The sequence below is a fragment of the Grammomys surdaster genome, unplaced genomic scaffold (genome assembly GCF_004785775.1).
Source record: "Grammomys surdaster isolate TR1022 unplaced genomic scaffold, NIH_TR_1.0 124552, whole genome shotgun sequence".
Classification (NCBI taxonomy): Eukaryota; Metazoa; Chordata; class Mammalia; order Rodentia; family Muridae; genus Grammomys; species Grammomys surdaster.
The window spans coordinates 203,922-228,049 of record NW_021619534.1 but is presented as its reverse complement, the minus strand read 5'-3'; the positions used below and the strand labels follow the sequence as shown (position 1 = coordinate 228,049).

The 24,128-nt window shown below is 43.6% G+C and overlaps 1 protein-coding gene and 1 pseudogene across 2 annotated transcripts in view; both read right to left on the bottom strand.

Moving 5' to 3' along the window:
- The window catches only part of Dgkd (diacylglycerol kinase delta), a 93,441-nt gene that overhangs the window by 32,669 nt on the left and 36,644 nt on the right, over window positions 1-24,128 (bottom strand). The gene's annotated exons all lie outside the window — the stretch shown is intronic.
- LOC114636576 overlaps window positions 17,362-24,128 on the bottom strand; it is a 10,311-nt pseudogene continuing 3,544 nt past the window's right edge.

The window sequence follows — 24,128 nt, the reverse complement described above, 5'->3', positions numbered from 1 at the left end:
AGACAAGTGCATAGTATCCCATGAGACATGGAGGAACTTCCAACAACTGCAGCCCTGCCAACAGGAACATAAGCAGAATATTCCTCACCAGGAAACAAAGGGCATTATGGTTATCACTAAGCGAGTCTCTCCCAGTGTTCCACATGGGCTCAAGATACTCAGTCAGAAAGCTTGCCATGGTGCTGGGAAGAATTAGCTAAGGACATGATTGAAGCACAGGCAGTGATCTCTGGGAAGCTAAGGTGAAAGAGCATGAGCTACAAGAGCTGAGGATGTGGCTCAGAGATGGAGTGCTTGTCTAGCAGGTACAAGGCCCTGTAAGCAAAGAAGAGGAGATACACTAGAGACACAGAGGACGTTTCTGAAAGATGGAACTAAAAGTATACTCTTGTTCACACCCACTGTGGCTGGTGGGCAGTGGAGGTGTCAGATAACAACACTGGCTAACAGAGATGGACATTTAAGACCTCAGGCAATCCACAAGGTGTTTTACTTACAGTATTTGCCCAATGAGCCTTCTTTATGCTGTAAAGAATTCCTTATTCTCAGGAGAGACCCTGAGGAGACCCAATGTAGCCAGATGGGGCTGCTCCAAGTCCTACAGCAAATGAGGTCGCTGAGGGGCAGGCACCAGGCAGGCCAGATCCACGGTGGCCCTCGGCCCACAGCTGCTTCTTGTCTGGCAGAAAGGGAGACTGCAAAGCACCTAGTCCCAGAGCAGCAGGCAATGGACAAGAAGAGAACCAGAATGCATCTCAAGCTCTTCTGAGTTCAGTGAGAACTGTGAGTAGCTCATCTCATTCCCTTCTGGCAGGTCAATGGCCTGAAGATCAATACACACCTCATTAAGCCATCAACTGGCTGCCCCTCCCACCCTGACCACATTTTTCAAGAGTTCAAAACAGAAGGTAAAGATCTAGAAGGTAACGAATGCACCATCAAACTGAACCACCATGAACCAAAACCATTTCAGTAAACAGCCCTCTCAGCATTAAGGTGAGGCCCTGCACTCAGAATGTTCAAAGGCCAAGACACGGGTTACAGGGCAAAGCACAGAGTGGGCAGGGCAGGTATACAACAACCTGGAAGCTGAGCTGCTTGGTCTTCAGATTTCATGAAGACAAACCCAACCGACTCTGACAGGGCTTTCCTTACTCCACTAACAAGAACATCAAAAAACAAAAAAACGGGCAGTGGTGGCGCATGCCTTTAACCCCAGCACTTGGGAGGCAGAGGCAGGCGGATTTCTGAGTTCGAGGCCAGCCTGGTCTACAGAGTGAGTTCCAGGACAGCCAGGGCTACACAGAAAAACTCTATCTTGAAAAAACAGACAAAAAACAAAACAAAACAAAAACCAAGTGAAAACTCTGGTCAATGAAGGTATCAGTGGTAGACAGCAAAGGCTGGCAGGCCTTGGGAACACAGGATGACCACAGTGGACTCTCCTCAGTTCTCAATATCTGGGTGTCCTGGAATGAGAGCTGAAGAATGAGAAAGGATCTAATACCACCACTCATGGAGGAGAAAGCCCCACCACCGCCTAAGTCCCTCCAAGGCCCAGAGAAGAGGTTTGAAAGACAAACCCACCAGAGCAGAGTGTCCAAGGGGCTTTCCACTACTGCAATACCCAGGGTACTCCAGTAAAGGCCTGCTGTCCAGCTACTAAATGGTATCCAGAGAAAGCCAAGAAGGATGCAAAGCTGCCTTCCTTGTATCCAGAATAATACCCACCCTATTTGTTCAACTTATCAGTCAGAGAAGGCACCCTGAGAGGTAAGATGAGAAAACTCTGCACACCATGGAGAAGGCTACAATAAAAACAAACAAGGGGTTAGAGAGATGGCTTAGTTAGTAAAGCTGCTCACGCATGAGAACTTGAGTCTCAGCCAGGATCCACAAAAAAAAATCTGACAACAGTGGCACATTTGCAGTTCCAGAACTGGGAAGACAAAAGGCCTAACCCCAGATCCAAGAGAGAGACCATTCTGTTTCAAAAACCAAGGAATGGCACCCAAGGATGATCTCTGGCCTCTACACAAACACATTTCTACACAAGCACACAGCAACACCTCCAAAAGCTGGACACAAGGTGGAGTAGCTGGATCAGTTAGAATATGAACATAGAGGATTCTTTAAAAACTAAACATGCAGGCTGATGATATGGCTCAACAGGTAAAGGTGCTGGCCACCGATCCTACAACTCCAAGTTCAATCCAGTGACTCACACAGTGCAGATAACTGAGTCCTCCAAACTGTCCTCTAACCTCCATGCCTATGCCATGGCATGTGTAAGTAACAGATGTAACTAACTAAACATTCAACCTCCATAAAATCCAGCAATCACTCTACAGCATCTGTTATGAAAGAATGGACAGACCATGGGATATAGCCATCATGGGCACATTGTGAGCCTTACTCACAATCATGGAGTGGAACTCTGAAGCTCTCCTCCATAAAACTACAAGCACTGTGGCACACCCATTTCATGGAATATACTCAGCCATAAAGACAAACAGCAACTAATGCACACAACTTGAGTTAACCTCTAAGAAACTATACTAGGTGGGAAAAGCCAACCCCAAGGGCTATGTATGACTCTATATGTACAACATTCTCCAACTAATGAGGTGACAGACAGGCAAAAAGACTAGTAGCTACAGGAGTTGTAGAAGTCTTGAGCAGAAATAAAGGGGAGCAGAAATGAACTGGAGAAAGAAAGCAATCCTCTGGGCATAGATGGATTTAATGGTGGCATCCCTGCAGGACATGTTCTACAGCTATACAGAACTCTCCATTGAGGCAAGCTTGTGAAGGGTATGAAGGTTCTTAAAATGAAAAGGTTATTTACAAGAAGCCATGATCAACAGCAATTAGGTTTGACAAGGAAACACAAAAATGACCTTATATCTTCCTTTCTTTTTCTTTTTTTCTTTTTGGAGACAGGGTTTCTCTGTATAGAGGCTGGCCTCAAACTCACAAGAGATCCACCTGCCTCTGCGCCCCTGCCCCCTGCCCTTGCCCCCCACCCCTGCCCCCTGCCCCTGCTCCTGCCCCTGCCTCCTGAGTGCTGAGCTTAAAGGCATGAGCCACCACCTGGCAGGCCACATTTCTTAAGAAGTCTGTCTCATCAAAAGTTAAAAGTGCACCCTTATCTTGCTAAGCCTCCCAGCTTGCCAAGAAAACAAGTCTCACCTTCAGCACATTATCCTCAAGGAAAGGTGGCCCCAGTACTTCCTGTACCAATGCTGTGCACCAAGGTGAGCACTCAGTAAGCCTCTTAGTCAGCACAGCAGACTATGAAACCATACCCTCTGGCTCAAATGCTCACTCTACTCTTGGCTATAACGAATGGCCAGGCACTTGGCCTGTATCAGCACAGTGCTACCAAGAAAGACCTGGGAATAAGTGGAGTTGAGGAATTCATGAACAAAGGCAGGTGGTAGAGTCCTCCCTGGAGAGTTGTCACCTAGCACCCACTTCAATGAGAATACAGGGAGCAACATGAGTCAGCAGACCAATGGTCAGGTGCCTCAGGAGTCCCATGTACCAAAGGAGCTTTGATGTCTTCTTGTCAATTGCCCTGAGAGGCCAGTGACCGCTACCAACCACCCAACATCCCAAGTCAGAAACCAACTCTGACTCCACCTCCTCTCTCACAGTAATCCCTCATCTGGGACTCTAAATCCTTTCCTCCTCAGAAATAAACCCAGGAAGTATTATTTAATTGAACAAACAGGTAAGACCCCTATAGCAAACAAACACTTGAATACAAAAGTGAGTCTTACAGAATACAATATAGTAGCTGGTGTGTGACACGGGGAGGGGTTTCCAGGGAACTCAAGAGCAAAGACAGGAAAGGGATGATGAGAGCCAACAGGTGAACTGAACAAGGCAGGACAGAGGGGGCTGGCCATGCAGCGGCCATAGAATAGTAACTTTTACTTCAGGTGAAATGAAAGCACAACAGCTTCCTCACAAAAGCTGGCATCTGACTTATCTCCAGCACTGCTCTGGTTTCTCTCCCGAAAACTGACAGGGCAGCAGTTAAGACGCCTTTGGGAAGAAGCTCAGCAAGCTAGCACCAAACACAGAGAGCAGAGGTGTGAACCCGAACGCGCTCTGATGACCACAAGGAGCTGCTGACAAGATGGGTAAAAGAAAGAGTCAACAGGTCTCCTTGGGCAGTGGGTAAGGCCAGCTGCCATGCTGAGACCAGGACACTACGGGAGAAGGAGGCTTGGAGTTGACAGAGATCAGTAGTTCCACTTCCGTTGTAACCAATGTCTGTTCATATCCAAGAAGTCATCATCTTGCCATCAGTGTGGTTCATTATGAATGACACTACTTATCAGCACCACTAATGGTGCTGAAGTACAGCCATGTACCACATGGTACTTACATCAGTGGCAGACACCAGGTACAAACAGAGCTGTTGAAGAGTCCCTGCTACCTGTTATTTTTACGGTTACTTTCCTGGCCAGATAAACAAATATTCACCATCTTGTGACAAATGCCTACAATATCCAAAGTGGCAACATGTTCTACAAGTTGGAAGCTCAGGAACAGCTCATGCCATCTATACCTACATAAGTGTACGCCGCAGTATTTGTACACATCTTGGAGTAGATCCTAGTGCTAGGTAGCATATGCATCACAGTTTTGGTGAGCAATGTGACAGTGTCTGGTCTAGCTGAAGATGTGCAGACCAGCACATTCTATCCTTAGAAACACATGCTAGAGATGTCTCCCTGTGTGCCAGGAACATAAGGATAAGTGTGTCCTTGGCACCATAGCTCACAGTAGTAAAATCTAGGGACACCTACTCTGTCAGTAGGTTGGAGCTTTCCATATGTCCTGGAGCATTACAGAAACAATGAAAAACAGCTCTGTGGTCTTTACCCAAGCTTTTTAACAGGAGGCCAATGTGTCCACAGTAATCAATCTGGGAAAAATGGAGCTATACAATCCTTGAGCCAGCCAGGCAGCACTATCTAGTGCTCTACCTACACATTGGCAAGACAGAAATGAGATTGGGACAGGAAAGATTATCCCAAGAGCTTCCTTCAATGATACCCACATGTCTTGGTCTGGAAAGCATAGGGAGTTTTCAAGGCCTTTAATGTTTCAGCATGAAAATAGAGATGCACCACAGAGATAACAATATAACCACAGTTCATACTCAAAGCTCAGGAACAAAAAATGTAAGAGGCTAGCTGGCAACCACACCAGTAGACTGCTTTAGCTGATGAAATGGGAGGGGTCTCCTGGGGCCACAGCAGACAAATATTTTCAGAGAGCCTCTCAGATGCCATTCTATGTGTAGCTGCCTGAATTCTCTGAGTGGCTGAGGTCTCGAAAGTACAGCTTTAGGTAGGGAAGAGGGGGAGCCACTACCTAAGCCTCTCCATAGGAAGCATTCATTAGAGACCAACAGAACACCTTACCCCAAACATGCAGTCAGCGAATTCTACAGATGGCCACCACCACAAACTAAAGACTTCTAACTGTGGACACACAAGTCCCATGTGGCTGAGGGTGTGAACACACGCCTTAGGGTAAAAACTCTAGCTCCAAGTAGATGAGAACAAGGCAGGACAGAGCTGTCCCCACTCTGCAGCAGCTGCTCTGGAACCACAGGGAAATCAGCTTCCTGCCACAGTTTGGAATATTTGCAATAAATCAGAGAAACCTGTAGCATTTCTCCTGGGCAAGTAAGGGCAGAAGAATGTTCCTAGCATGTGGATGAAAGCAGAAGCTTTAAAGACACTTTTCAGAAGCAGTCCCTCTCAGTACTCCATGAGAGCCTTACCTCTTACCCAAGACCCTAATGGTCTTCCATGGGCTGTCTCTGATCTGCTGTTCTCCACTTCCCAGCTGCCTCAAGTGCTTCAGCATCCAAGAGAACCGGCACAAGCAGGAAGAAGTTTTACAGTAGTGAAGAACAACCTGTGGGTCACACAGGTAGGCCAGGGACACAGAGTAGTACATTAGTACTGTGCCACCCAGCCACTGACTAGGGAGGTGGCAAACAGTGTCAGCATGGGACAAGATTGGGAAATGCTCTGCTAAATATAGCTCCTAGCTCAGGAAGGTAGCCCAGAAAAGGTCCGGCGCCCTGGGCAATTCCTGTCACTTCCTGTTACTCATATCCTGCTGTTCTGGTGCAGCTCTGGCCCCTGGGTACCCATGCACTGTTCCCTAATTGGAAGCACCCCAGAGAGACTACTCACAGCAGCTGGGATGTATGCAGAGCCTGAAACATGGAAACCCTGCAGCTGGGTAGAGAGCTCAGGACAGGTCCCACAGCTCTAACAATTTCCAGTACATGACCATGACAGGGAATCTTGACAGAACAGCTGCCACATGCTTCTCTAGTCCCCCAAGAGAACTGGAAGCAAGAAGTGCTGAAAGTAGTGTACAAGGACTCCCACCCCTAATCAAGAAGCTATCTGCAATTGACACTTGCTTATAAAGAAAAGTTAGATTTCTCCAACCAATAGTCTAATTGTGGATATATTAACCACACTTAACGGCAGGCCCCACACCCAGTAGTAGTTGACCAACATAAATGAAAATAATATTTCATGGACTTTTTGTCTCGTATTGCTTTGTCTGGCTATTTGTCTTACTGATCTTTTGCTTGTATATTATGGTTTCTGGTCCTGTGTTTTTATGGGTTGTGTGAGTGTTTCTATTTTTTTTTTCTTTAATTCTGATTCATTTGTGGTTTGGTTTTGTTTTTTGTTGCTGTTTGCCTGCCTGTTTGCTTTCTAAAGTTGGGGGGGGGTGGAATTGGGTGGGTAGAAAGGTGGGAAGGACCTGGGAAGAGTTAGAGCAGAAACCATGATTAGAATATATTGGAGAAAAATTCCAATAAGAAAAAAAAAAGAACTGGAGGTAAGGAAGGATTGCATCACAGCTGGCAAGTGTCACCAAAGCAAAGCCATTTGACCACTCTACCTATCTGGTCCAGGATGCCCAGAGATGGAGCAAATCTCCCAACACGTTATCAAAAAGTCTTGAAAGAAAGGAAGGCGGGGAGAAGGGGGGGGTGGGAGCCAGGGAGAGAGAGAGGTAGGGAGGGGAGAAAGCAAAAGGAGAGAGTTCTACCTAAAAAAGAAAAATGATGAACATTTGGTTGTGTTATCTTTTTCATATTAGTGGCTTCATTACATTCAATTGTGCTCAGCTGTGGGGAAACTTTAGCAGAGCTGACCTTGGGTGAGTGAATGGGATGTGTCTCAAGGAAAAAGGGAAGCTTCTACAAAAGGCTCCTCTGGTTCAGGAGACGAAGCCCGGGCAACATCTCTTGCTTCAATCAGTGACAGTTAACCAGCATGCAGAAGTCAAAACAAACAGGTTCTATTCAGGAGACAGGAGAAATAATCTGGATGTCTAAACCAGAGAGGTTATGACATGCTCCCTGAGAACATGCAAGCTGACATGAGAGGTGAGACCATGCACATTCATGGCACAGGAAGACGCTCCTGGTACAATAAGTATCAAAAGCAAATCAACAAGTGTATAACTAATAGGCTTCATTAACCTAAATTCTCATGTATCCTTCTTTGTAGGACATAACCTGAGAACTATTGGTTTGTATCAAGACTTCCCAACCTTGACATTATTATATTTTTGAGCCAAATAATTATTTGTTACAGGGCTGTTCCTACAAAGCTGCTGTTAGTTGGGTGTGGTGGCACACACTAATAAACACAGCCCTCAGAGGACAGAAAGTTGGTCTCTGAGGAGTTCAAGGCCAGCTTGGTGTACATACTAGTAGACTTCCAGTACGGCCAGCCAAAGCTATACAGTGAGACTGTGTTTCCAAAAATCAAAATGAAACAAAAACAGCAACAAAATAAATATGTAGGAGTTGAGGCACTATGTAACATCCTATACTCCAGAGGGTACTAAAGGCTAGCAGCATAAAATAGCCAATGTGTCTGCAATCATCCCTTTCAAGATCATGCCCCCCCAACTCCTTATCCCCACTGATGCTTCAGAATCTATGTGTGAGGTCTGCATAATACTGCTCATCTCTAGACTCTCAATTATAAAATTTATATAGAAGGTAATAAAAATGAAATAACATAGTAAAAACACTCCCATGGTTTTTTGCTAGGATTCACTGGGTTCCTAAAACCTCTCTCATTGTATACATACAATGAAAACCACCAGAACTACGGAGCAGCCACTTACACCCCACACAACTGTAATCAAAGAAATGACAGCAATCCCATATTTTTTAATATATAAATTTTAAACCTGTAAGTAAACATACTCAGTAAATTTAGATTTTTACCTCTTACAAAAACTTAATAGAGAGACATCACTGTGGGCAAGTTCTGAAAACAAAAACAAAGCAAGCTAAGTAGTTCCAAGCATAGCTTGCAGCCAACTGTGGGGAGGGTGTTGTCAATCTTGAGACCCTTGCTAGAGAAAGCCAGCAAGGGATGCTATGGGCTACAAGGGATGGTGGGGAGGGTAGCCTTAGTTCTGATAGCTACCAAGCCATATTTATCCACTTTTCTCTGCCAAACATTTATGTCATGGAACTCTGTATATGCCCAAGTACACCATCATCACCAGTACAATTCCACCTTAAGCAACCACTGTAGCCCAAACTCTGTGTTCAAATCTTCTGAGCACTGGATCTGACTAAGTAGTGACACTGCCCAGAGCAGAGAAGTAAGGGCAGTAGCTAACTGGCCATACTTTTACTTACATATCAGTCTGGGGCTATTTCTAGGCTCAACACTCAGTAGGGTTTAAATAAACCATTCTAGCAGCATAGGATACAAACAGAAAACAAAAGGCTGTACAAGATCCACAGAGAATGTGAAGGGGCACATTCACGGCATACACATCTAAGCTAATGACTAAGACAGCAACTTTATGTTATGTGTACTTTATCACAATAAAAAGGCTTGGAGGAACATAGAGAAGGATGAATATACATATATACATTACATAAAACAATTAAAGGCAAAGCACACAAAGCCTAGATGGAAGTTCCCTCTCTCTGATCTTCTGTATTTTTTCAGTCTATAGCAAAAGCTACTTTTCTACTTATCATGGCAAAAAAGGATGGCAGGAGGTAGGCAAGGCAGCAGAAACAATTGAAAGTTCACATCTTAAATAAACAAGCAAAGAGAGGGGCCTTGAAATGAGTGGTACCTTTAAACTTGCAAAGTTTCCAATAACATGCTCCCTCCAACACTACCCAAAAATGGAACAAGGATTCAAATGCTGCAGAACTACCACCACAGTGCTTAGAATAAATTTTCCCTACAAAATCATTCTCTGAGGGTCAATGAGATGGCAGCCATTTGGCTTAAGTTCAATCACCAAGACCCACATGATAGTAGCAGGAAACTGACTCCTTCAAGTTGTCCTCTGATCTCCACACACATGCTATGACACGCATGAGCCATGTTCTGTAAGCAAAACACACAAGCACATGAAGGTACTCTGGCACACACCCAAATAAACAAATTAACAAAAGATTGAAAAAAAGAAACTTGCACCTGAGGCAACCTCTCCTAATGCAGACCTAGCTCTCCCCAGCTGATGAGATCTAGATAAAACTGCACAGCTGGAGTAGCAGAGGAAGAGTTAGGCTGACATCACCAGGGAATCTCCAGCAGCATTCTCACAGGAAACTCAGAGGCACCCACTGGCCCTTGGCTGGTCCCTGCAGCAAGCATCTTGCTTTCAAAAGTGACCTTGAGAGGGAAGCCCTCAGCTTAAGAACAGTGGGGACAAAGGAGGGGAAAAACAAAAACAAACAAACAAAAACAACGGTGAAGCTGAGTTTCCACACTCCGCTGGAGCACGTTATTGGAATCCACTGGTATCATCATCCTGCTGATACCAATCCTTCCTATGGAAGAAAAAGAAATCTCTACCTCTTTAAACCATAAGTTCTTCAGTTTTCAGCTAAATATCTCAAATATAATCTTAGTAAAGACATCATCTTCATCATCACAGAAAGCAAGGAAACTGAGTCATCTTTATTTATCAAGAATAAATTAATTCACTGCCTCAGTAGTGACACTCAAACCTCAAAACAGGCAGGAATATCAGGGAAGCTGATTTAACAATACAGTAAAGCTGAAAAAAATAAACATTACATTCACACTGCTCTTGGTTACCCTCCAATTTGCTGGTAAGACCCTATTACTAAAAATATCATCACTTGAGTCATAAGACATAGAGAAAAATCAGGTGAGTATAAGAAGGTTCATTCCTACTGGGTAGATTTCACAGTGCTGAAAGGTGCTATGCACACTACTGGGTAGATTTCACAGTGCTGAGAGGTGCTATGCACACTACGACAAGAAGAGTAAATCCTCGGTCTTACCTAACATGACCCCTGTAATCTATAACAACTGTCTTGGCAACATATGCCCACTAGTACAATAATGAATGGCATGAACACCACAGAAGTAACCACTTTCTGAATGGATTTACGACCCACTCCATGATGGAACTCATATCTAGCACAGTTATCAGAAGCAAAACTTTATGACTAGACAAGTTACAGGTCCTCAGAAAGAACCTACTTCTATCATTTTATTAAATGGGCATAATATTATAGTGATTCCTATTGACTTACTGTTATATCTATAGATTAGTGCATCTCTCAACCCTCATCAGAAAGTTTCTTCTTGCAGTAGATGAGAATTAACACAGAGACATACCACTGGTCAACACGCAGAGAGAGAGTATGACGTACTCAGCCCTATCTATACCACACTACTCCTCAGGGATCTTAGAAAATGGGACAGAAAGATTTTAAGAGCCAGACGTGGTAGATGACTACAAGTAAAGAGTGCTCTCCAAATACAACAGGGAAGCTGCACATAAGAACTTGCAGCAGTTGCTACAGCATGCACAAGGCCTGTGCAACCTCAAACCAGACAAAATCCCAGCACAGGAGCGTGAGTCTTGAAGTCCCGATCCTAGTGGAAGAGCTATTATCATTTAATAGCTGCTGGGGGAGAAAGAATTTGTTTGTTTGTTTGTTTGTTTGTTTTTAAAAGAGTGTGACTTCTGGTAGGATAACCACACTCCAGGATACCCACACCCAAGAGTATTTGGGCAACACAAATTAAGACTACATGGGTTTTTTCTAAAAGGACAGAAAGTTGGGTGAGTTAAGGAAGTGAGGGTAGATCTGGGAAAAACTGACTGAAGGAGGGGTGAACAAGATCTAAATACATTGTATAAGATTCTTTTAAAAAATTAAAATATTTTAAAAAATGGAATAGAGAGATAGCTCAACCTTTAAGGCTAAGGTTCACAACCAATAATAACAACAACACCGAAAATTCAGTCTGAGACTGTCAATCAGGAATGGGCAAACTACAAGCTGGTATCTGCTTGTTGAATAAAGTTTTACTGGACCGCAGCCAGGGTTGCTCATTTACATACTGTTTATGATCACACACTGCATAGCTGAGTTGTCACAGGGCTTCCATAGCCCACAAAGATAAAACTATCTGGTTCTTTCTAGAAAAACCTGGCTGCTAACCCATTATAAAATTTCCTGGCAGTAGACAGTTTAGGAGTATAAATGTGAATCAGAAATTAGAATTAATTAGAAAATGGCAGAAGTTAAATAAAAGCATCTGTACCTTCTCCTTTCTCTGTCTCCATAAAAGTAGAGTCTCAATTCTGCTCCCAGATGGACCCCTGAGTGCTACTTGTAGAGTATATACAAAGTAAACTCGGAACTAAACCATTCCTGCTACCAGATCACATCTAACTGTGCATGTATGCACACTCACTAAGTAATCTGGAATGAAAAGCCTTCCAGATATTTAAAAATGCCATCTATACTTCAGCATAACTTCCACAACATACCTCACCCTATTTCAAATGCAAATTCTCCAAGCTGAGACCTCCTACTTTGTTTGTCTGAGAAATTGACCATAGTCTCCCTTGAGTAAGGTACTCAACTTGTATAAGATGTTCCCTGATTCTGCTGCTGGGAAACAGCTGGGACAACAGGAGCGAATTCAAAGAAAGGCTCTATCTGGCCCATTAACTCCCTCAAGTAGGGAGGCCAGAATGACACTCAGCCCCAGGACAGTCTAGAAAAACACTTGGTCACTGTGCAATAAAACTGCCCCATCCCTCCCAGCCAATTCATCATGCCCAGATAGAAGAGCAGTCACTATCTCTCCCCAAAAATGCTCTTAAGGAATGTTATTGACTTCATTCCTTTGAACACACATATAGCATGAAAGTCTCACATTTTGTCACTGTAGAGCCAGGATATAGGACTGAAGAGACCCGTCTGAACTGAGCTCACAGAATCACAGCAAGTGCCACTGCTCCAAGTCCATCTGTGCTTACCTCCTTTCACACACATACACACACAAAATGGATATTCAAGGCAGAGGGAGAAGTTGGTCCTTGTCCAGGACATGCTGTGTTTGTGGGGCTCCTCTTGTAGGGACTGAATGCCTGCCAATAAGCCCTGTGATGGATGTAATGGCACATGAACTTAGGATTCTAACACATCTGTCCTTGAAATCCAGATCAGAAAGGGAACTTAGAATTACACCTGTCCTTCCAAGTCGCCAATCCTGACCAAGAAAACCCTAATTTTAGGCCCAAGATTGTGGCTGCAAACACATGAACACCTCAGGCTCCCTTAAGATGCACAGAGGTACATGAGTAAGCCTCTTACAGATGCCAAGTGTCTGCATGCAGTAAGTTGTGTGCAGCATCCTAAAAGTAAAAAGTCCTATTAATCAAGCTACCTGTTCTCTGTAAATCTTTGATGGATTCACTCACATACTTGGTCCAGGGGCTGTCACTTGTCAAATATCCAAAAAAGGCTAGAGAACATTCCAAGGCAGAGAAGTCACCACATTCAAGTACCAAGGGATGATGCTTCCTTTTCACAGCCATCCCTCCCTCATGTCGTTTAAGTATCACAGGTCTGGTTTACCTTTTCCTTCTAACCAAACTCACAATTGCTTCCTTATTCCTCTTGGTATGCCAAAAAAGATTGATAAAAAAGAAGGAGTAAGAGGAGGAGGAAAAGGAGGAGGAGGAAGAGGAAGAAGAAGAGGAGGAGGAGGAGAAAGAAGAGAAGGAGGAGGAAGAAGAGGAGGAGGAAGAAGAGGAGGAGGAGGGAGAAGAAGAGGAAGAAGAAGAGGAGGAGGAGGGAGAAGAAGAGGAGGGAGAAGAAGAGGAGGAAGAGGAGGAGGAGGAGGGAGAAGAAGAAGGAGAAGGAGGAGGAAGAGGAGGAGGAAGATGAGGAGGAGGAGGAAAAGAGGAGGAGGAGGAGGAAGAGGAGGAAGAGGAGGAAGAGGAGGAGGAAGAGGAGGAAGAGGAGGAGGAGGAGGAGGAAGAGGAAGAGGAGGAGGAAGAGGAGATGGCGATGACTACATTCTAACTACAGGATTTAAGATTTTAAAATACCTGAAAAGAAAACAATGCAAAACATCTTTCCCCATAGATAAACCCTGACTCAGAGACCCTGTCTACCAGGACATGAGCAGCCACAGTGGTAGGACCTGGCTTGCAGGTAGCTGAGGCAGCCAGAGTAACTGAGAAGCTATCTCCATTTGTCATGTCTCTATTTACACATGACCACAACACTGTCCCACATCATTGAAAACACAGCAGCTTCCCAGAAATGCCATGGGATAGAACTAGGAAAAGAATGAGCCTGTTAACCTAACTTTGTTCTAAGCATGACCTGGAAAGAGATAATACATCCAAGAACACCTCTCATAAAGTTCTTATTTTTCCCTCCAACAAACAGAGCTGAAGAGGAAGAGGATATAGACAATCCAGTGTAGACATAAGTTAAATCTGAATAAGTGATGACCAGCATGACCATATAGCATATCATCTAAGCTAGGAAGTACATGCAAATCAAAGTGGGATCTGAAAATAAGTAACGGTGCTATGGTATCTACAGCCAATGATATGAATGGGGATTTGCCTTGGACAAATCAGCATGCAGACTCTGGGTACAACAAACAAGCATTATAGTCTTGGTATGATTAGATTTTTCCTGAATAGAGCAAGCCCTGAATGAAGTTCACTCCTCAGGAGATAGCACAAGGCTGGCAGTGGGTTGTATCCATGCCCTTGCTTAACACCTGAGAAACAGGCCAGCAGGGCTGAGTGCAGGGCAGTAACCAAGGCCCCATCTTCAAGGTCATGTCACTTTAGCTTTTTGTTTGTTTGGATGAAGAAGTCAAAGATGACGCAGAGCAGCCCCCACTCCCAATTATCTTCCGAATGTGGGACTGTCCTGATCCTTCCTCCCTTAGTAACCTTTGCAGCCATGAACAATGAGCCCATAGAAAAAGCTGTGCCAACTTCTCTGAAGCAAAGTCCAGCAGGGTGGGGTGGACTGGACCTAGCCCTGGGTGCAGCTCTGCACAAAGCACTTTTTACAGCAGGCTGTATGGAGGGCACCCTTACATCTCTCTGAGAGGTAGCACCCACAGCTTCTACAGTACTGTCTGAACATGGAGATTCACACAGTGCATTTACGTTTTCTTCAGATGGGAGGTAACACGCACTGAGTCAGTAAACTGCAATGACAGTAACAAGCTGTTTCAAGAAAACAAAGAGGTCACACCGCTGTACTCTAACATAACAGGTGCTCTGGGATGAGCAGGTAGGATTTTTTTCCATATAATTTCCTAAAAAATGATACCATATTTTTAAGGTCAAAGATAAGATACACAGAACTTCGCTCTGTCACACAGTAGGAACATTTATTAAAAAGCACTCAGTAAAACAACTATTTATTAACTTCATAGGCACTAAGATTAAATCAGATCCAAGGCCTTTCCGTCTTGTCAAAACCCCTTCATAAAACTATTAGAATTTTGACTAGAGTCAAATGGCAGTCATTCAACTGTCTGCTTTTCTCTGCCATTTGTAAAGAAAAACAAAGTGAATATTAACAATAAACACACACATTTTCATACACACACAATGGTCTATCAACAGCTTAGATTTTGCCCATGGTAACCAACCCTCCTGATAATCTAACCACACAGCTCAGGCAAGCAGCAAGATCTCACAGCCAAACTACATTCCAACCCACCTGGCTGCCAGGGAGCTCAGTGTCTTCTCTCTAGCCTAGAGTGACTATGAAAACTCGCCTAAGCCTGGCTTGTGGAACAGTTGTATCCCAGGCATAGGCACTGCCTTCAACAAAGCCACACACTTGGTAAACACACAGCTACCAACCTGGCACAAGACCAGGCCCTCTTCCTGCTTCTGGATTTGGAAAACACAGAATGGATTCTAAAGCACGGAGTGTGTTTGGCATAAAAGTTCCTCTGCATGGTTCTCACAAGCTCCTGCCACTGACCAAGGCAGGCCTTAACTGTGGCCCCATCCTGTGCCAAGAGCAGACTACCTCAGGCTTACCTGGTCTCATTTTTTAGGAAATTATGTGGGAAAAAAAATCCTGTTTGTCCCAGAGTGTCTAGTATTTTAAAGTACAGTGGTGTGATCTCTTTATTTCCTGGGAACAACAAACGCACGCATGTAAAGCTCCAGATACCTGAGAAGTCCCTGACAGCTCAGCTGAGGTATAGCATGTAGGGCCATAGTCAGGTTCTCTGAAGCCCTAGCTAAGCACAAAAAGGGCCCTCTCCCAGTAGAGAGGCAGGAGCGCCTGCCTGTAGGAAAACAACACTTGGCGCACAAAATTACTCCAAGGACCCTCAAATACAGCTCTGTTCACCTCAGGCCCAGGCCAACAGTCACAGGAACCAGAAAGTCTTTCCTAAAGGGAAATCTGCCGAGTATGGACAGTTTTCCTTTCTCCAAGCCAAAGTGACTGGCTGGGGATTTTGCCCAGGAAATATGAGAGATCTAAACAAGCCGAGAAGGAAAACTTATGTTGAAATCTGGACAAAGGTCACAGTTTCTCACAATGGAACAGCCCTGACCACCCTCAGGCTGACATCTGCTGGGAACAAATGAGAAGTTCGGGGCCACCAGGAAGCCACCACTCACCCACAAGCCTAAAAGCCAAACACACAACAGTACTGAACAATTCTTCCAACCCACTATAAAGCTCCTTTATTGCTTAGCTAGCAATTTTAAAAAAGGCATCTCCTAGGTATACTTATACAGCCTAGGTTGGTCTCAAATTCATAATCATTCTGCCTCAGCCTCCAGGTACTAGCCTGTTTGCCTCTTATTAGGCATATTTTTTTTTCTCCTGCCATCCCTGTGCAGATCTGATCCCAGATTCTTTAGGCTTTGTGCTGTTTGTTTATGAATCATACTTATGTGTGCGGTACATCAGCCTGTGTACATGAGAAAAGGGTCTGTGGTATATCTCTGACTATCACTCTTCTTTGTTACTTCTGAGGTTGTTTCTCTTTCTCTGAACCTTTGACTCAAGTTTTCTCAGCTAGGCTGGAAGCCAGCAAGCCTCAGAGATTCTCCTGCCTCGTCATCCTCTGAGCTGGAGTTACTGGTGTGGGTGAAATGCCAGTCTGCTTCATGGGTTCTCAGATCCAAACTGATCTTCATTATCTATACAACTAACTGCTGAGCCATCCCATAGCCCTTCCTCAACATCTGAACACAAAATTATACCAGTTACACTCCAATAGCCTTCCATGTCTTCAGCCTCAGACTGGGGCTGCATCTTCTGTTGTCGGTCCCCCTTTAATTGAGATGTCCAGCTTTTTAGACTGTACAGCTACTGGTTTCTCTGGGCCTCTAGCAGACCACCACTGTGGGACAACGAATTCTCTGATCACATAAGCTAATGTACAGATCTCTCTACAGTGATCCATGCTCCATCAGCTCTGTTCCTTAGAAGAACCCTGATGTACATAAACTCCTAAGGAGAACTGCTTTCCCAACACTCACTCTTAGACAATAGGTGCTACTGTTCAGCTCTGTCTACAAAGTCAGCCTCATCTGAAATCTTGTGGCATTCCAAGAAAACAAACAAAGTGCTTAGTTTCAGCACATTAAACTCCATTACTTTCCTGCTTAGCACAGGGTGGCAGAAGTGGAAATGGAAGGTGGCAAATGTTCAGAATATGTTTAGTGCCAACCCAACACCATCTTATCCCAGCTTATCTCATCCCATCCCATCCCATCTCACTGATGAGGAAACCTAAAAGGATAAAAACTCTTGTCCTAGGTCACAGAGCTGGCAAGATCTTCTTTTTTTTGAGCAGTTACTCCTTTTATTTTCTCTGTTTAAAATCAAACAGAAAACAAACATCAACTCTGTTATACACTAATGGTCTTCAAAGTACATCATTTGTACAAGAGAAGGACTAAGAACCAAACTGTTTACAGAGATCCAAGCACGAGTGAGAGAGAGCACACCCCTCACACGGCTTTCCGACGGTACTCGGGAGGAGCCACTTCATAATCACTGAACAAAGTTGCAGAATTCTGTGCCAGGTACTTGAGGAAGTCATGTAGACAGTTCAGTAATAAAGGAAGGCTTTTCTCATCTAGAGGTGTACAGGCCAACATCACTCCGATTCACACGAATGATCTCAGTAAATGTGGCGCTCCATACACCTGGGACATGGGTACATCTGGGTGATCGGCGAGAACTTCAGCATACTGTGGTCTCTCAAATGTGAAGAGTAGCTGAGTGCCCAGCATTACATTGAAGTACTCCTTTATCCCTGCCACAACCTCATTAACAGCATACTCCTTATTATCTGTATTTCCTCGAGACTTGCTATAATTTGCATAATCCTCCAAAATGGAATCCACGTTCTTCTTGGCAGGACGATAAAAAAGCTGCTTTTGTCTGGTGATCAAGTCCCAGTCATAAGCAAGCCATGGTTTCAGCTCTTCAGGAATCTTCACTTTAACTTCAACTCTGTTCATGAATGTTTCCTCATTTTCAACGGTAGGATCTACCCGGGCTCTCTTCTTCCTAGGAGGCTGAGGTGTCTCACTGGTACTGCCACCATCTCCATTTCCAGGTGTTTTCTGCTTGTTCTTTTTTGTTTTCACTTCAACATTTTTCTGCTGCAGACCAGATGCCTTCTTCCCTGGAGCAGCCCCTCTCATCTTGCCCTCTGCATATTGTTCCTGATTGGCCTTTTGAAGTTCTCACTGTCTCTGCAAATTGGTGTCCACGTACTTGAGTACTCTGCTTTCTGGCACCCATTCTCCCAATTTTTATTCCAACCACTGTAATGGATAAAGTACTTCACTTATTTGTCCTTTATGGCAACCTTTACACACTTTGCTTCATAAAGAAGAGGCCCATGAAAGCACAGCACTCACTCGCCCTCCTGGAATTTAGGCTTCGGGTCCTGCTTGGGCGCCATTTATAAGTGATTCGCAGCCTCCTCCTTCTCCCACCACCCCTGACTACCGCCCCCTACTCTCAAGATCTTCTTAATACATACCTGTAATCAAGAGACTGAGGTAAGGATATGACAAGTTCCAAGCTAGCCTAGGCTACATAGTGAGGCCATGCTTCAAAAGCCAAATAAACAAGGAAGATCTCATAAAAGTTATGGATACTGTTCACTTCTTCCATAGTCTTTCCTGGGTAAAAGAGTCTTAAGCCCAACTGTAAGAACTGACTTCTCTGTGTGAAAAGCAGGGTTATTCTCACCTGGTTACTTCACAGAAATAGCTATAATGACATTAATACTGAGCCCAACAGGTCTCTACCATAACAGCTGTACAGGGTGGTATTATGACCAAGTACTGGCTCATGGTGGAGTGAAGATAGCAATCAGAAATATCAAACCATATTCTGAGGACATCACATTAAGAGTTTTAGCATGGGATTCTTTTAGAAGTCTAGTGAAGCCTACAGACCCCTTCTAAGAATGTCTGTAAGATAAAAAATAAAATGCTTTAAATCCCAGTACTCCAGAGACTGAGGCAAGAAGAGGGTGACTTCAAGACTAGCCTAGGCTACATAGAGATGCTATCTCAAAATAATAAATACTAGATATCATTATATGAAGTGAAATAGCCAAACTCTGAAAAATAAATAACTGCATTTTCTTATATTAAACCTAGATTGTGTACACACACACACACGCACACACACCATGAAAGCAGAAGGACTATTTGTGAAAAGAAAAAAATATTGAAGAAGGAGTAGCTGAAGAGCATCAAATGGTAGCCTCTAGACATATCTATGGTTTGATTTTTAAAAAAATCTATAAATAAATCTTATTGGGAAAACAGCATCTGCAGATATAATTAAGTTAAGGATTACCTGAATGGGTCTTAAATTCAGCAGCAAGTACTCTTACAGTATAAAAAACATGGAACAAGAGAAAATCATGTGAAGGCAGAGGGTGATCTGGAGTGAGAGTGCCACATACCTGGAGCTGCTGAAAATTAAGGCAGCAAGGCAGAGCCTCCCCTGAGGTTTTGAGGGGTGGGGCTGTCAACTCCTGACTTCTGGCCTTGTCCTTCTGTTGTTTTAAGTTGTGGAAATTTGTTAAGGAAGCCACAGGACACTAACACAGTAGCCAAACCTAGCTCTAATATGCACTACTTTTATTTCCTAACACTACTAATAAAACAGATTCCCTTTTATACAGACAGACAGGAGGAGGTATTAGGACACAGCAAAGGTCTAAGCATGATTCATCATCTAAAATGATGTCAAGTAGTGCTAGTGACCAGAAACACATGTGTACCCCGAACCACCTTCCTAGAACAGAAGGAACCTGTCTCTACTCAGCCTGCAGGATAGGTAGTGGGAAAAAGCCGCACCTCTTTTAAGCAAAGGAGGCTGAGAGGGGGAGTCACTCTGCAGAGAAGCCACATTAACTGCCACACATGCCCCTTCCTTGATATGAGATGCTTTTCTAACAATATATGGCTAGCCAGACACCATCAATTCCTACTACTAGGAATAGTAACTGGCCAACTGTGACACGTGACAAGGTGAAAGACTTACCACTATAGATTGCATCCACACAAAAGCTCATGACAGGGGGACATTTATCACAAACTAGAAAATAAAGTAGATACACATACAGGCACATGCACACACAGTGCCTGGTTCTATTTGGGCTTTTTTCTATCCTGCTTATTACTTACTACGGTTAGTTCTTTCATATCTCAGTTGTGAGAACTCTTCTAGAACAGAGGAAACATTTATCCACCCTATATATTCCATTAGGTTTCCAATACAGAGTTTGCTACAATATAAGACTGTCAAAAAAAAAAAGTAAAATCAAGTTTTTCTAAAATTTACATGGCTTTCAATCTATTTGTTTCACTTTAGAAATCTGGTAACCAGTGTGAGCCTTCCTTGCTGTCATGAGTCCCACATTCTCCGCAAATAAACAGGCTTTTGAATTTGCTTCTGTGCACAGACACAGAGAGAGAGAGAGAACCAGTGCTGCCCTGCCTGCCTCAAAGCTCCCTACCCAAACATGAAGACTCGAATTCACAAAAGGATTCAAAAAAGAGGCAGCTCCACATCCCCACACCCATGCTGAAGCAGCAGGACATATGTGCAGCTGCACTCAGAGTCAGTCAGCCCAGAGGTGAAGTGTTAGGGCCTTAAATCTCCTGGCCTCAAACTCGAGCTAGCCTAAGACAGTGTCACCAATGACACCACTTACTTAGTGATGATTCAACCCCACATTAGAGGAGTAAAGTACCTTCAATCAAGGCCCTAAACTTACCTGTCCTCCCGAATCCTAAGCAGCCTTGAAATATTATCCATTTGTGAATTAGCTTCAGAGTCCCTAGAGATAATGTAGGGACTTTTGAAGTTCCAAAGAATGTTCCGGGACAACCAAGCTTAGGACTACTACTCTGAAGGAGCAGAGGACAGGTTCCTAAGCACAGGATAGGCAGGAAGAGTCCATATGGGTAGCTTCATGTGACCTCCAAGAAAAGGACAGTGTCTGCAGATGGTATAGGGAGGCACCTCCCTCCAGAACCAGTGCATATGGCACTTCCTAAAAGCAGTGGCTGAAGCAAGACCATGCTTGAGCATAACAGGGGAAGCAAAAAAGGGAAACAGAAAGATGGGCCTTCCAGTGGATCAGTGAAGAAGCCAGGAGCCTCTGAAAGGTATACAACACTTCTTAAAATAAGCAGAGAATAACTCTTTTTAGTGATTTTCTATTTCAGGAACATTCTAGTAAAACATTCTTTTTTCTTTAAGGTTCAACCCAACTGATATTGATTGCTGCCATGAGCTAAAGGGTTAAATGATATAGTTATATGGCCCTGGGTCTGGTAAAACTGAGAACAATCTATAGCAACTGGGTTCATATATGTTACTCCCAAACATAAAAACTGTGATATTTCAGAAATGTAACGATACCAAAGTAGAAAAAGCTCCAGTTAGGAGCAAAATGGTATAATAAATTAATTTACTGTTCTTGCTTCACCACTGACTACCCAGTGGGTACCTATCATTCTGATACTAACAGCGACCACTTTACCAAGCCTTAATTGTACTCATTAATTTAGAGCTCCTGGAAACCCAAAGGCCTCACTACTTGGAAGAACCTACAGCTCAGAATCACACAACTCACTCAAGGTCATCAACTAAGAATCACACAACTCAAGGTCATCAGCTAATAAAGCTAACAGAGGACTTCCTCTGGTTTTCAGTCTAAATTTTAAATACTATGTTTTATAATTGTTTCAAACTGACAACGTCTCTGTGTTATCTTTCAAGGATGTTCTGTATTTTTGGAGATTAAGAAAACAGAAGAGAACTAAGTGTAGAGGCACAAGCCTGTAATGCCAGCAACTGGAAGGTAGTAGACAAGAAGATTGAGACTTCAAGGTCATCCTCATCCATATAGTAAGTTTGAGGCCAGCTTAGGCTATGTGAGACTGCCTCAGAAAGGGAAGAAGCTTAAGGCTGGAGAGATGGCTCTGTGGTTAAGAGCATTTGCTGCTCTTGCAGAGGAAACAAGTTCTGCTCCCAGCAACCACAATCAACATAATTCCAGTTCCAAGGGTGCCAATGCCCTCTTCTGGCCACCCTAGGAACCAGGTACCCACATGGCATACATATAAATACTCATATACATAAATGAATGGTCTTTTGTTTTAAGAAGAAGAAGGAGGAGGAAGAGGAGGAGGAGGAGGAAGAAGAGGAGGAGGAGGAGGAGGAGGAGGAGGAGGAGGAGGAGGAGGAGGAGGAGAAGGAGAAGGAGAAGGAGAAGGAGAAGGAGAAGGAGAAGGAGAAGGAGAAGGAGAAGGAGAAGAAGAAGAGGAGAAGGAGAGAAATGTGACCTGTTACCCAGGCTCTTTATCTGGTGAAGAAAACCTAGATGCTAAGCAGTCAAAGGCAGATCTCGAGTTCCTCTGGAGACCCACTCTGGTTTTATTTCCAATTCTACACAAGAATACAAGTTTAATAAAAAGAGCTCCTCTCCTTATCTGCTGACCTTTAGACCTCAGATGTATGTGCCAGGGAAGACCCCAAAAATCACTTGCTGAATCAGTGACCAAACAAAGTTCCCAACAACAAGACAAAGTCTATAACCCATCAAGTAGACAGAAACAAAGCTACAAGAGGACTTAAGCAGCAATATTCCTAAATTACAAGAGATTAAAAAACAACAACAATGTTGTCACTGATATTTCTGATACTTACAATGAGTAATCTTACATGATAGGTGCTTATAGATAGCATGGACTGACAAGACATGTAGAAAATTAACACAATGACACTTACTAGGAGCCAGAGTGGTATACATTCTCAAGTTGGGTTATACACAGGAACCCATGAAGTGACTCATGCATGAACATACCACTGAATCAAAAGTGAAAACCAGCAAGCAGAGAAAGTAAAGCCATCCTTTTGGTGATCTGAATGAGAACGGTGCCCATAGACTCATCTATTTGAATGCTTAGTCACTAGGGAATAAGCTGTTGGAAAGGATTGCAAGGACTAGGAGATATAGCCTTGATGGAGGAAGGGTATCATGAGAGTGGGCTTTTCAAAGTTTCAAAAGTCCACGTGCATTTTCTCTCTCTCCCCTCCCCTCACACCCCCCTCTCTCTCTCAGCTGTGGATCAGGATGTAGCTCTCAGCTACTGCTTCAGTGATTCAGTGTGTGACCATGCTCCCCGCCATGATGATAATGAACTAAGCCTCTGAAACTGTAAACAAGCTCTCAATTCAACGCTTTCTTTCATAAGAGTTACCTTAGTCATAGTGTCTCTTCACAGCAACACAACAGTGACTAAAACAATCCTCAAACTTCCTCTACCCCAATCTTGATTTCAGCAGATCTGCTGTAACTTTTCTGCCTTCAACGTTCAAAGAAACAAATCCTTTCAAAAAAAAGAAAAGAGAGCCTGACAACTTCAACTATACGGTGTCAATCAAAATTACACAGCAGCAAAAAAGGCCAAAGAATAGGAGCCAAGAGAAAAACAAAACAGAAAACATAGTAAAAGAACCAGATACCTGAGTATTCTGACACAGACTCTAAAATAAATGAACTGAGTAAATTAAAAACAAAACAAAACTGGGACTTCGAAACCTTAGGATGTCAGGACCAATGAGATAGCTCAGCAGGTAAAGTCAAGTTCCACCAAGCCTGACAACCTGAATGTCATTCCCAAAATCTACAATGGAAAGAGAAAGCTGACTCCCCTCAAAGCTGTTCTCTGACCAAACATGCCACTGTAAATACACAAACACATTTTTTTTTAAAGATTTATTTATTTATTTTATTTATGAGTACACTGTAGCTGTCTTCAGACACACCAGAAGAGGGCATCGAATCTCATTACGGATGGTTGTGAGCCACCATGTGGTTGCTGGGATTTGAACTCAGGACCTCTGGAAGAGCAGTCAGTGCTCTTAACCGCTGAGCCATCTCTCCAGCCCCCAAACACATTTTTTTAACTTTTAAGTATATTTTTAAATAGATAAAAACCAAAACATGGTGCAGTGGATCATAACTATATTTCAGCACTTAAAAGCTACAGCTGAAGGATCACCAGTTATAGGCTAGTTTAAGCTATATAGCAAGACCCTATCTCAGATAATACAGACAGACCCTATCTCAGATAGATCTGACAGACAAATACATACACATACATACACACACACATACACACACACAGAGGGGGAGGGGGAGGGGGAAAGGGAAGAGGGAGGGGGG